The 10325-nt window shown below is 36.9% G+C and overlaps 1 pseudogene; it reads left to right on the top strand.

Moving 5' to 3' along the window:
* The first annotated feature begins 8787 nt into the window (after window positions 1–8787).
* On the top strand, window positions 8788–9471 carry LOC140624106 (proteasome subunit alpha type-2 pseudogene; annotated as a pseudogene).
* Window positions 9472–10325: the final 854 nt, after the last annotated feature.

Genomic DNA, 10325 nt, shown 5'->3' on the forward strand with positions numbered 1-10325 from the left:
ACTATCAACACCAAATACATCCATTTAGAGAAAGATAGCAGAGGGTTTTTTTCTCTTTTTATATCTTCAGTTGTGCAGGTTGTCAGGCTGGTCACACAGTTAACGCTGCATATAGAGTGCTCTCTATAATGTGCAAATTGCAATGCACATTAAAATGTAATCTACTTTAATAAGTCACATGAAGATTACATTTTAAGATAATTGTTTGTGTGTTTATGCTCTACACCAAAAATATTTTCCTGCTTTGTTTACAGTATTTTCTCTTTGCCTTTAAGCATAATGATTGCAACTATTAGCACTAAATAACTCCCTTCTTCAAATGGTTGGGGGCAAAGTTATGAAAATTCAAATTTTGGATTCCTGGAAACATGGTTCATAGAGAAATGCTCAAATTGCTTAATCTTATTGAGTTTTCCCCAATTAAATTTGTTGTGACATTATGATCATCAAAAATCTTACTCTGCATCAATAATTAGGTCCCTTGACTTGAGTTATCCAGCTAGGTTTACCAAGTTGCCCACTTTCCAATTTCTGTGTAGACAAATATATGACAATTTTTGAAATATTTATAATGAACATAATAACCTGAGCTTTTTGATAAATCTATTCACTTGGAATATGGCCAATTATCAATGATTTATTAAAATGGGTGAGAAGGAAATTAGAGGAAAATGGAAATGACAAATAATCTCAAAATTTCTCATTGTTCATTCACTTAAAAGTCCTTTTCCATTCAGCCACCAGTAAAATCATTTACAAGTGATGACATTTAACTGAAAAGATTTTCATCTCTTTTTTTCTCTCTTATCCGTCTTGTAAAGGAAGTACCAATGAATACTAAAATAACCCATTGGGTTTAAGACGCAAAATAAGTGCTTATTAATCTATGCAGATATTGTAATTCAGCAAGAAGCTAAATGACTAATCCACAGTTGGTACCCAACAAACATTCCTTAAATGAATTAATGAATGAAGAACGGAAAATATAACTGCATTATGAGTTGACTGAAATATGTATTTCTAAAATCTGGGAATTATTATAATGCTCAAAATTTGGTGCATTTATTTTGATTGGTTTATGGAGAGCATGTCTTTGAAGAATAGGCACATGGTTTAATCACATATGACCACTGATTTAATTATATTACTGCTACTACTATGTGTCATGTTTCCCAGAAGGATAGTAATAGTCTTGCTCTGGAGCCTTGGGACAGTAAGTTAATGTAATTGTTCCCTCACTGATCTCTGGATTAACAGGCAAAATTTCCAAACTACTTTCTGTTGAAATAATTCAGTGATCTTTGTTTTTATCTGTTGAACATTATGACATGAAATCCTAACATTCTGAAGAAGTAATGTAGTGTATACTGACAGAATTGTTCAGTCCCAGATGATATGAAATCCAACTGAATTGGTCTTCAAAAAAAGGAAATATTAGTTTATAAATGTAACTGGTCTTCAGGAATAGCTAGATATAGGAGTTCAAATAATGTCAAAAGAATTCAGAATGTATTTATTCTTGGCCATGATTTCCTCTGCGTTGGCTTTCTTTTTTTTTTTTTTTTTTCTTTTCTTTTTTTTAGCATTCAAAATCTTTTTTTATTAACAAGGCAGGATCTGGGGTTAGTTTTTGCGTTGGCTTTCTATGCACATAGCTCTTCCCACAGGAAGGTTAGATAGCCTCCTTAGCTTTCAGGAGCTGGAGGCTGCTTTATTACTAAACTCAATCCAAAGAAAAGATAATCTTAATTTCAATAATGCTGTCAACAGTTCTTTTTGAGCTTCATGGGCTTGCTTAGGTCCCATGCCCATTCTTGACCCAAACATTCTGACCAGACAGGTGAAATACTTTGGTTGTAACATCTGGATCACATATCCTTTCCTAATTCAATTTGTGTTGCCAATGGGATGTAGTGCTCTGTGCTGATTCCTATGTTTAATGCTTGGATTCAGAGGTAGGAAATGGTTCTTGGGGGCGACAGGAACAATAGAGGATGTTGGAAAAGGATTACAAAGAATGAAAGACTTCAGCAGCTCTGAAATCATGTCTACTAAATGTCTGAAGTTTTCTGGAAAGCTGTATCCTATTGCTGTGCCCAATATTGTAGAGCATTACTAAAGATCCAAGTCTTCCAAAATACTTTGGAATATATTCAATTTTTGTAGTTGAGAAATGTGACCGATACATTATTTTTTATGTTGGTTCCTTAAAAAAGGAACGAGCATAGACCTTCCTGTTTTTAAGTTAATCTGAACTTTGGTTTTGAAGCCAACTGAAGCTCAAAGCTGGGGATGAACAGGTATGGCTCATTTTCCCCATAGAGCTGACTCTTCATCTGGGGACATTTGCTGATTGCTCACATCACACTGAATTCCACTGCCCCTAGAGGACATTATTTTTAATGTCAGGAATAAAATTATTATTGAATGAGAATAGAAAGAGAAGAAAAACGATTGCTTTGATGAGTTTCAGTCGATTAGCTAAAATAATATTCAGATACAAGATCTCATCAATAACCTTAAGCAATATTTTATTCTAGACTCTTAATGTGACTTAATGAGTTAAGTAAAAGATAGCATCTGAAATGTTTGGGGTTTAGAAAAAATTAATTTAAATTTAGTATAAATTATGAGTAAAATCTTTTATTGTGTATGCTCCCCTTTAATTTGGAAACTGTTCTGCCTTTGGTAACTACTACTGAAAGAAAAAAATATTGTTTTTATTCTATTGTTTCTAGCAATAGAAAATGTTCCTCTATCACAATTCTAAGCACTATTCTACCAGAATTTCTAAGTTCTAGAATGTAGAACAACAGTGAAGTCTCTGTGATCTTGGTACAATTGAACAGACTCAGGGTTATTACTCTGTTTCATAAATGATTTTTCAGAATTCCTTCTTGATCAACTATCACAAACATGCAGTATTTCTCTTCAAACAAGTCATAGTGTTTTATTAAATTGTTCCAAACCATGTAGCCTATTGCACTTTTTAATCATTTTCTAAATGATCTCAGGTCAAAATGTGTATGACTTTGGAGCACTTTGTATTCAGAATTAAGATAATATTACCAGGTTTGTGTTGAATTTTAGATAAGGCTCTATATTTCAGTTTTTCATCAATTGTTTTCACAGTTTAGTCTGGACTGACTTTATGAGCAGGAACCTCTGTGCTGTAGTTGAGGGGAAGCCAAAAGGCCCCCTGGACTTATAAAACTTCCTTCATCACAGAGTCTCTTGAAACAAGTACCATAATTCCCATCAAGTGGGGTACCTTATCATTAGCTCATTATTCCCAGAAAGCCCTGTGAGGATAACATATATGGTCATTAACAGAACCATTGACATTTGAAGCCAGTGAAGGAATGGGAGCTAGAGAGGGCATGAGTAAAGGATAGGGTCTCAGGCCCTGTGGTTTGAGGAGGAAGATCCTATTTAATTGCAGAAAAAGAAAAGAAATAACTTTACAATTTTGCTTTTTTGTCATTTTGTGTAGACTGGACTCTAAGCTGGGATGTTATAAAAAAGAGAAATTGGCTTGAGATATAAAAATTTCACACAATATTTAATACATATAGTTTTGGAACAGTTTGTTGTTTAATGATTTTTTTGTTTATTCATCTGTTCATTCTTTTACGTAACAATAGCTGTTTTCCAAGTTTACTGTGTCAGAGATTGTCCTAATTGTATTTGTAAATACAATTTACAATTTACAAATTTATTATTTCATTAAAGGCTTCTAAACAACCCTTTGAGATAGGTACTATTATTATCCACACTTTATGGAGTAAAATAACTAGCATAGACATTAAATTAGCTACATCACATGCTAGTAAATGATGTCTGTAGGAGTGAAGGAGGTTTGAAAGACAGCAAACAAGTAAGTACATGAAAAACTAGTATGTGTAAAAAAATTATAGATGATGTGATAGAATCATGAGGTTTGGGTGCAGAAGGGTAGAGATTATAACGTGTTAGTGGTAATGGAAGGATTTGGAAGGAGGTGACATTTGAGAGAAGACCTGTAGGTCTTGGTGTGTTTGATGGGGGGGGGGCGGGGGAGAAGGGAACCCCTATTAGCTGTGTCTCAAGCATAGTCCTTCTCCAATGAAATCTTGGTCTACTTAGAGATCTAGCAAGATCAGAGGAAGGAAAAGCAGTTGTTTCCTAAGTTCTGTTCAATTTTACTCACCCTCCCTGAATCAGCAAGTCCTGGGTACTAGAGTATCTTCTGTCCTTTTGGATTTCACATGGAATTTCTCTCCCTAGCCTTTCTCATCCAATTCTTCTCTTCTAGGTGTACATACAAAGGCCACACGGCATTTAACTGAGAAGCAACTTCTTTCTGTATTTAGTCTTTATTAAGCTCAGAGTCTGGGGCAGCCCGGGTGGTTCAGCTGTTCAGTGCTGCCTTCAGCCCAGGGTGTGATCCTGGGGATCCGAGATCGAGTCCCGCATTGGGCTCCCTGCGTGGAGCCTGCTTCTCCCTCTGCCTCTCTCTCTCTCTGTGTGTGTGTCTCTCATGAATAAATAAATAAAATCTTTTTTTTTTTTTTTAAAGATCAAAGTCTGGACTTGGTTAAGAAAAAACATGTTTCTTTAATTCACTCAAACACTAATCCAGGGTCTAGTTACTATATACACTCAGGTTAATACCAAAATAAGTTTGTCATAAACACTTCTTAAGAAACTTAAAGTCCAGAGTGGCTGCATCAGTTCACATTCCTACCAACAGTGTATCAGTTCACATTCCCACCAACAGTGTATGAGGGTTCCCTTTTCTCCGCATCCTCTCCAACATTTGTTGTTTCCTGCCTTGTTAATTTTCCCCATTCTCACTGGCGTGAGGTGGTATCTCATTGTGGTTTTGATTTGTATTTCCCTGATGGCAAGTGATGCAGAGCATTTTCTCATTTGCATGTTGGCCATGTCTATGTCTTCCTCTGTGAGATTTCTGTTCATGTCTTTTGCCCATTTCATGATTGGATTGTTTGTTTCTTTGGTGTTGAGTTTGATAAGTTCTTTATAGATCTTGGAAACTAGCCCTTTATCTGATACGTCATTTGCAAATATCTTCTCCCATTCTGTACAGGTTGTCTTTTAGTTTTGTTGAAATATCAGAAAGGGAGACAGAACGTAAAGACTGCTAACTCTGGGAAACGAACTAGGGGTGGTGGAAGGGGAGGAGGGCGGGGGGTGGGAGTGAATGGGTGACGGGCACTGGGGGTTATTCTGTATGTTAGTAAATTGAACACCAATAAAAAATAAATTAAAAAAAAAAAGAAACTTAAAGTCTAATACAATAAATATTTAAAAATATTACTTAAAATACTTTTTTTTAAAGAAAGATTTTATTTATTTATTCATGGGAGACAGAGAGAGAGAGAGAGGCAGAGACACAGCAGAGGGAGAAGCAGGCTCCATGCAGGGAGCCCCACGTGGGACTCGATCCTGGGTCCCCAGGATCACACCCTGGGCTGAAGGCGGCGCTAAACTGCTGAGCCACCTGGGCTGCCCTAAACTACTCAATTTATTTTCTATGTCCCATCATTTTGCCTTGTGATTCCACTCTCTTTTGAGCCTATGGACCACTCAGAGGAAGCAAAGAAGTCATCATTCATGCTTAAGTTTCTTTTTTATTTTTTAAAGATTTTATTTATTTATTCATGAGAGAGAGAGAGAGAGAAAGAGAGAGAGAGAGAGAGGCAGAGACACAGGCAGAGGGAGAGGGAGAGGCAGGCTCCATGCAGGGAGCCCGAGTGGGACTGGATCCCAGGACCCCAGGACCATGCCCTAAGCCAAAGGTGGCCGCTCAATGGCTGAGCCACCCAGGCATCCCCATGCTTAAGTTTCAAAAGTGATTTCAAGTTAAGGAGACAAGAGTATTAACAACCAAACTTTGTTGAGAAAGAAACTGGTGTTCAAAGTCTCAGAAATCTGCCTACATATAAGTACACATATAGGTATAAATATATAACTCTCTATATAATATGTAATGAACAACCTTGGAGATCATAGTGTCTTATAAAATATAGTGTATGGAGTTTATAAGACATGTTGTAACAGACCTTCTTATCCAAACAACCGGGGAAAACCCTTTATATTCTAGTGGTATGAAAGTGCAGAACTCTTAAAGAAACACATTCCCCAGGCAACTCAAAGGTTCTCTTTGGCTTTGGTCCTAGTTATAGAAATATGGAAGAAATGAAGACAATATATAATTGAGATAAACCCAAAATTATGGGGTTTTGTGCCTCCTTTCCTCTTAGGAACTCTGAGAAGAAGACTGTCACATTAGGTCACCATGTACCAGTGAGCATAACACGAATTTAGAGGAAATTAGTCAAATAATAGTCCATCTCAATTGTGCCTCTGGAGTTGGACATTGCTCAGCTATAATTCTGAATATGGTGTCTTTGACTACCTGCTCATCCCAAACAGTAAGGACTGCATAAGATATTTAGTAAAGAGGGACCTAAAATAATTCTCACAAGTCTCCTTTTATGTGTGATGGAAAGGATTTGAAAAAATTCCCACATATCTCTAGCTGAAGAATGGAGAAGGAAGATAATATTCAGAATTAAATAGGAATCACACCCAGACCACAGGAGATTTGTAACACCAATGAGAATAGAAAGGGGTCCTGGATGGCAGGTGGGTGGACAAGTTTCCTGCGAGAAATTATAGTTCCTTTCTCCAAGCAGAGAACAGAATTAGGCAAGTTAAATTGCAGCCACTTCAGCATTGGAGCCAGCGAGGACAGAGGCTGCTCACTCCCTATAGGCTAGTGGGACGAAACACCAAAAAGGAAGTAGAGCACAGAGTCCCTTTCTGGATGCCATAAGGTGTGACCAACTTCTCTTCGCACCCAGATACCATCTTGGGAAGGAAAAGATGCCTTGAAAGGGTACTGAACTTTGAACCATCTTCATAATTACAAGAAATGGATATTTCTAAATCAGAGGAGAAGAAATTAATATTATTGGAAATTAATATTATTTGGTAAGATAGAATGTTTTATTTTTTTCCCACTCCTGGGTTCCTCTCACAATAAAAATAATTTCTTTTTTTCCCCTTTCTACCTCCATATATGCAATTGGTACTAAATATAAAGCAAGATATCTGACAAAGTTTCAATGAAATAGTTTTGAGTTAAGAAGAAAACCAGATTCTTTATAGGTAGAAGTAATCTAGTTTTGTTAAAATCTGAGAGAAGTTTTTGTTTTCTTTATTTTAAAAAAGGATTTCCACAATGAATGTTTAGTTAATTTGTGTAGTTGGAGCTTTTTATACTTTATTGATCAATTTTCAAGATTTATTTGGATTTTGAATAGATAGTGCTTTCAACAGTTAAAGAGGGTTTCATTTTATTAGTGAGTTGGGGTCCATTTTACTTCCCCAAAGCATTACATTTCTCCACTGTGTAAAGAAAGTAGAGGCCTAGATGGATTTTCATGGACTCTATGGGTTAGTTACCTAGTGCCAACAACATTGCTTTAGGGTTTTCCATAGAAAATGGGGCAAATGAGATCTTTTATGAGTACCTGCAATAAACTCAATTTAAATTTCTAGCAATAATTTTAAAAGTTGGTTTATTCTAGTTAGGTTTTGGTTTCATCTTTTCTTTCTTGTTACTCTTTTGGAGAAATGTCCAAAAATTGTATTCTTAAGGTGAGCCAGAAGCGGTATTTAAAACGTTTATCAACTGTTATGTCTTATTACCAACCAATCAGGGCCACCATGGACTGAAATGAACCAATATGGCTCTCTAGACTGGGGCCAGCAGATTGTTAGCCCTGGCTTTGGCAAAATAACTTTAGCTTGATTTACCATTTATTAGGAGTTGATACTAGTAGTACCAAAAGTTGATATTATTATGAAAAATGGGGTTTTCTGATACTCTCTCCTCACATTTTAGGGAGAGGGCACATACCCTCCCATTTCTGAGATCCTTAGCCATTTATAACTAGAAAAATTGAGTTATTTGTTTGTTCTCTGTTTAGCTTGGTAATGCAGACAAAGGAGAAAGTTATTGTTGTAGTGTAATTAACAGAAAAGTTATGTGATGGGGGCAAGCCATCTCAGCAGGAAAGGGGTTGAGTTGTGCTATAAATTATTTCCATGGAGGCTAGATCAGGAAGGACAATTTTCTTTCATGTGCTTCTCCTGAATCTGGAGGTCTGTTCCCTTTCCCTCAGGTCACAGGTAGATAAACCATACGGGGCAAAGCATAGTGGAGGAACCCTCAACATTGGTGGAGCTCAGAGGGAATAAGCTGCAAGGAGGTTTCAAGAGGACAAGGGGAGGAGTGCTCAGAGAGGGAGGTGCTCCTCCATGTCCACAGGAAACAGACGGCCACTGACAGGCAATGGCAAGCATATAACAATATTCCGCACCAGCTCTTGGACACTTTGCATGCTTGATTGTCCAATAGTAGTGCTTTTAGTAATGGGCTGCGTATCATTATTCTTTCTAATGGTAAGGGCCTAGCTTTGTAATGTGTGTGTTTGTCTTCCCTATGATGAACCCTATGACAGAGTTTGAGGATTGCTTGAACTGTCTTTTCCAATCAGTACCTACCACAGTATCTGACATGTTCTTAGTAAGTGAACAAATTACAGTGGGTGAAACTCCAGAATTACATATTTGTTCTTTATGACTCTGATCATCAAATTTTCATCTAGTTATTGGACAGTGGATCGCTCTAGGGCACTTGAAGATCCAAGGTGATCAAGATGTAGTTTGATCCAAGTCTCTTTAAAAGCAAAATCCAGGGCACTCCAGGTAAAGATGGTGGAGTGCAGTTACAGCTTTTTGTGGACTACATCTGTAAACTTGTGCAGATTGAATGTTTTGGCTGCTGTAGCTGGAGGAGCCCCTTTAGTGGGTATTAAAGCTGCAAGTCCTGTGGTATTAGCGACTGAGAAGAAACAGAAATACATTCTGTGATGAGCAAAGCATACCCGAAGTAAAACCAATTACCAAGCACATAGGCTTGGTGGAGAGTGGCCCAGATTACAGAGAGCTTGTGCAGAGCCCAGAAACTAGCTCAGCGATACTACCTCATTTACCAAGAACCCATTCCCTTATCTCAACTGGCATAAAGAGTAGCTTCTGTGATGCAAGAATACACTCAGGTGGTGTTCTTCCATTTGGAGCTTCTCTACTAATTTGTGTTTAGAATGAGGGGCAGCCATATTTACTTCAGCCATATCCATCTGGAGCTTACTTTGCCTGGAAAGCCATAGCAATGGGAAAGAACTATGTGAATAGGACGACTTCCCTTGAGAAAAGATATAATGAAGACCTGGAGCTCGAAGATGCTGTTCATACAGCCATATTAACCCTAAAGGAAAGCTTTGAAGGGCAAATGGCAGAAGACAATACGGAGGTTGAATGTGCAGTGAAGCCAGATTCGGGAGGCTCACTCCCACTGAAGTTAAGCATTACTTGGCTGCCATAGCATACGAATGAAGTGACTGAAAAATCCGCAATTCCAGATAATCCCTCTACTTAACCATGTTTAAAGTATGTTTTGTTCTGCAGACTTTTTGCATACTTATTTCTGCATGGTTTGATGGACTGATGTTTTTAAAATGACACTTATAAGTCAACCATTAAATAAAAATATATACATAAACAAAAGCAAACTCTAATTGTTGTATGAGGTTTTCTTTTTTTTCTATTATTCCAAATTATAAAGACAAAGAAACTTGAAAAAAAATCTCAAGTGACTTAGCTCACTATAGGACAAAAATCAAATGAGCTATTGTGTTTATAGCACGTATTGTAGAACTGTGGTAAAATGTATTGAGCTTTCTTCATCAGGGATAATGTTTTACATAGTAGGACACTGATACAAGATCATCTTAGCTGCTTTCCCTTTGAAACAATCTTTGGCCAATTTCACAAATCATTTCACAAATAATGTACCTCTACTATGTGCAAGTCACTATTAGTCAGGCTAGCAATAGTTAGAGTGGTGAACAAATTCTTTCCTACCCTGGTAGACCCTATATTCTAGTGAGAGGTACAGGAAATAAACAGAGTAAATAAATAAACTACAAGACAGTGTATGACTACTCCTACTTGTCACTACAAAAGAATTAACTCAAAATGGATCAAAAAGCTAAAATGTGAGAGTTAAAATGTAAAACTCTTAGTAGAAAACATAGGAATAAATTTTATCACCTCAGATCGAGCAAAAAATTCTTACATATGATACCAGAAACCCAAGCAACAAAAGAAAAGTAGATAAGTTGGATTTCATCAAAGTTAAAAATTTTCATGCATCAAAGAACACTGTCAAGATAGTGAAAAAATAATCT

The sequence above is a fragment of the Canis lupus genome, chromosome 34, assembly GCF_048164855.1.
Source record: "Canis lupus baileyi chromosome 34, mCanLup2.hap1, whole genome shotgun sequence".
Classification (NCBI taxonomy): domain Eukaryota; kingdom Metazoa; phylum Chordata; class Mammalia; order Carnivora; family Canidae; genus Canis; species Canis lupus.